Below are 4,898 nucleotides of genomic sequence, written 5' to 3' on the forward strand. Positions count from 1 at the left end.
CCATGATGCTTCTTCTTACATTTGTTGCACCATTTCGCTTCGCCTCCACTTCCCCTTGAACCAGACTTCGAGAACTTGTTTTTCTTGTTGGACCCTGAAGTTCCATCGAACTTCCGCTTTTCACCAACATCAATCCTTTCCAGACCCTTTTCCTTCTGCTGGGCCTCCACATTCTTAGCTGCACGAACAGCTGTTTTCAGAGTAGTTGCCATCTTGACTGTCGGACCAAAGTCGGCAGGCAGTCCATTAGCAAACCTCTCAATCTTGGAGAGTTCCGTTGGCACTAGGTACAGAAATAACTTCATTTTCTCAGTGAATGCAGTAGCATAGTCATCTATGCTCATCCTCCCCTTCTTCAAGTTTTGGAACTCATTGTTCAGATCAATAGGATCCATCTCTGAACAATACTGTACCCTTAGTTGTTCCAAGAACTCTTGCCATGACATTTTCAGGGCTTCTCCTCATGGCATAGTATCTGCGAATAACTTCCACCAACTCAATACTCCACTCTTCAGTTGTCTAACTGCAAAGACGGTCTTCTGTTTGTTGCTACAGTCGCAACATTCAAATACCATCTCGATTTCGGAGATCCAATCCATTATCTCAACAGGCTTTGGGCTCCCAGAAAGACTTGGCGGCTTGGCGCCCAAGAAGTTCTTGTACATTCGCCCATCCTTGTTGTTTCTCCTTTCCGGATCGTTCCTTCGTTCTCCTTGAGTCCCAACTTGACTCATAATGCGACTATTGTTCCCTTCCTCCGATTGCTCGGGAATCAATTCGGGTTCCTCAATAGGTATGATAGGTTTGTCCATATTATCATGCAACATCTGTTGCATCTCATCCCTTTGTTCGGCTAACATAGCCCGAATCATGGCTTGCACCCCAGCCATTGTTATTGGTTCTGGTGCTGCTGCTACAACAGGTATTTGCTCAATCACTGGCGGTTGATTCCTGTTTTCATCCGCGTTTCCAACGCCACTCCTTGTTCTCACCATTTTTGATCTACACACCGAATAAGGTGAAATTTAGATCTTCTTTCATGATAAGATATTCAAATCATCCTTATTACTCCAAACGATTACATGCTAGTTCTAATATCATATACATACGCTTAGAATCCTAAACACATAAACCTTCAGATCCGGGTGGCAACAAACCATAGATCCGAACAAATAATATCATATATGGAAACTTATAACATTTAGCACATAAAAGCATTTTAGGTAACTTTCCTAAAAATAAACTAGTGCTCGTGTCTAAAATCCAACATACACACATCTCAAAATTCCACTTAGCATTCTAAGTTTAAGTCTAGAAATCCTACAAATTCCTAGTTCGCTTAAACTAATGCTCTGATACCAACTGTGACATCCCCAAAATCACGGCCAGAAAAGACCGATTTCATTTATTCTTTTTAAAATAATTTCAGAGTAAATCCTTTTACATTTAAAAGTGTTGCGGAATTTGTTCCCAAAACAAAACATGATAAAATAATATTTATCAAAGCATTTCATCAAGAGATGCATTTTCATTATATAATCAAAACTCGGGATGTCATGTTCCGATACAGACCATAAAGCATAAACGATAACATTACAAGTCATTCAACAAATATATACATATACAGACTTGTAAACAAAACAACTTGATGGTTCATCCATCTTATGCCCTTGCGCCACTTCCTGTAATACAAATGAAACTGAGTGGGTCAGGCTTGGGAGCCTGGTGTGCATATAGGGTTTTCAACCCACAATAAATAAATTATATTTAATGTCACCAACCAACACTATCCCGATTACCCATTCCCGTTATCCTCAACAATAGATATCCTAAAGGCAACCATGAGGGGAATAGAGTACACCGGTGAACACATCATTCACAACACCTATAGGTTATGAACCTGCTAGCGTTCCACAAGACTGTCTAGAAAGAGTCTGTGGTCGTTATCCATACTCCGCTGAATAACTAGATCAACAACAACAACAACATTGAGGCCTCTCATCTGTTTATTACACACCAACTATCTACCCATGTTCTACCCAACATATTAGTAGATAAAAATATATACTTTCATACATAGTTTAAAACCTGTATAGCATTTTCATTCAATATATATTCCACATAACAGATGAGGCATACCCACATAACACGTATTTCATAGAGAACAAATTAGATCTATGAGATTGAAGAGAGTGAATATACATTCACACACATGACAACAAAGTTATACACATAACATGTATTACGTATAAAATACTTCATAATTATGCGTTAGAAGAAAGTAACTACACACTCACACATATAAACCACAATATACTTAATACACTCAAACCATAATTGTATTATTATCGTGTTTATGAAAGGTAGTATACACTCACTTGATCAGAAGATGATCGGACAACACTACGACTTGCAGACGTAGAAATCCTCAGCAGATCTGGAAGATCTTCACAAAAATCGAACTTCTCGCGGGCAGAGCTTCGGCTCGGAAATCTTACTTCTCGGGATCTCGGGAGCGTAAAACTTCCTTCTGAACTTGGATATGAGATCCGGGGTGTCGGGATGGCTTCGGGGGTTTACGCGCAGAGCTTCGGCACAAAAACGAGGAGAAATGAGCAAATAAGCCCGGAACCCTCGCATCCTATTTATAGGAGGCTGGAGCCTCGGAGTACGCGGGGCGTACTCGTCCGAAATCATCATGGCGTTCGTCATCCGAAGAACTCGAGTGTGAAGGTCGTCATGCTTCACTGTACGCGGGGCGTACAGTAGTACGTTGGGCGTACTTCGGATATGCCCGGTGACTTCCCTTCGGATAATGCCGTATTTTCCAATTAAATTTAAATACAAATTATTTAATAAACTTCGTAAATTCATATCTTCTTCATACGAACTCCGTTTTCGACGTTCTTTATATCCACGCGAAGGTGAGACTACGCTCTACAACTTTTGTTTAGACTCCGTCGGCAAATTTTAACTTTATTTTTATTATTTATTTTTAATAGGCCGGGACAGAAAATTTCGTTATAAATTCATAACTTCTTCGTTTGACGTCCGTTCTCGCCTAACTTTTTATCGCTTCGATACCAACAACGAGACCTTCGATCCTCGTTTAGATTGCTTCGGCTAAAAACCGCTCGATCTCAAATCGAGTATTTCAAGCTGCATACTGCTAAGTCGAAACTTCAAAAAATCATAACTTCCTCATACAAAGTCAGATTTGGGGGTTCTTTATATATTCGGAAACCTCGTTTCAACTAGTACAACATTATCCAAATATATCAAGTTTATTTTACACTTAAATTTTGACGCTTATTTTTATTCTTAATTAATCCAACCACATAATTAAGCAATTAAGCACAAAACACATAATACTCAAATAATACACTCTTATTATTTCAAAACGGGTTACAAAGGTTAACCTAGACTATTACATTGCTAAAAATGGCAAGCCCGGAAACACAGGCATTACAGCAGGCTCGCCACCTGTAGGTGTTAATGAACTTGGGTGTTCATTCTCTATACTCCATCCCCCTCATGGTTGCCTTATTTGACTTATATTGCTGAGAAACCCCCGAAGCATGTGTTGTCGCCCCGAAGAAATATTCTTAGTAGGTCCCTTATGTTAGTTGTCTTAGGGATGTAAAGTGAGAATAACGGGAATGGGTAATTGAGTTATTGTTGGTTGGTGGAATTAAATATAATTATTTATTGTGGGTTGAAAACCCTATATGTTCACCAGGCTCCCAAGCTTGACCCACTCAGTTTCTTTGTATTATAGGTAGTGGTGCCAGAGCATAAGTTGGATGACTTGTCAAGTTATTTTTGGATTATAGACCTGTTGTTTTAAATAACTGTTGTAAGGTCTGTATTGAAATGTTTATGCTTTTGGTCTGTTTATCGGAACATGACATCCCGAGTATTGTAATATAATGAAAAATACATTTCTTTAAGAAATGCTTTGGTAAATCTTATTTTGTCATATTCTATTTTGGGAACGAATGCCGCAACTCTTTCAAATCAAAAGGATTTACTCTGAAATTATTTTAAAAGCCTAAATGAAAATTGGTCTTTTCTGGCCGAGATTTTGGGGATGTCACAATGTAGTATTGCAACCAATGTACATAGTAAGCGTAGTAAACACAACCATTACATTACATAGAAATATTTACATTGTCTGAAAACAAAGTGTTACAAGTGTTATACATATATATTATATGAACAAAATTTAAGACTAGTCTTCTTTACACTTCGTCTTCTCCAAAAGATCGCAGGGTACCTGTCTAATGCGGACCTGAGAATATAAGCAGTTTGAAAATCAGCATAAAGCTGGTGTGTTCATAAGCGGTTTATTTTCGTAAAAGAACAAGTTTCCTTTGGTTTTTCTAAAAAAGTCGTTATTAGAGAAAATCCCGTATTTTCTTATAAGCAAAGTTTAGTTATCTGTTTGTTACACAGTGTGGTTAAGAGCACTTATGTTATCCCATGAAAAACCCTTATTTTCCTAAAAGTTGTGGCTAGTTCTTGGTTCAGAATGCAATGTACTATCTACCATACTTGTAGTATTAGATAAGTATTCTGAAAGCCTGGTTATCCTATACACAAATATCGAATATCTACTATACTTAACCGAAATTTCGAATCTTTGGAGACACTCAGAGATGTACTCTAGTTGTATATTCGAAGTTCTGGTGACATCCAAAGGCGTGTTTTAGACATATTTCTGAAGCTCTGTCAACAAGTGTCTGTAGTGACCCGGGTGGCATCTATGGATGTGTATAGCCTAGATATGGAGTTTGCTCTTGAATAGTAAACTCCTAATGGAGTTTTCAGCCCAAAGACCATCTCCCCATGAGTTTACGGCCATAAACTCATGGTGGGGTGTTATAGGATGCTTAATG

This window comes from Lactuca sativa, chromosome 3, assembly GCF_002870075.4.
Source record: "Lactuca sativa cultivar Salinas chromosome 3, Lsat_Salinas_v11, whole genome shotgun sequence".
Classification (NCBI taxonomy): domain Eukaryota; kingdom Viridiplantae; phylum Streptophyta; class Magnoliopsida; order Asterales; family Asteraceae; genus Lactuca; species Lactuca sativa.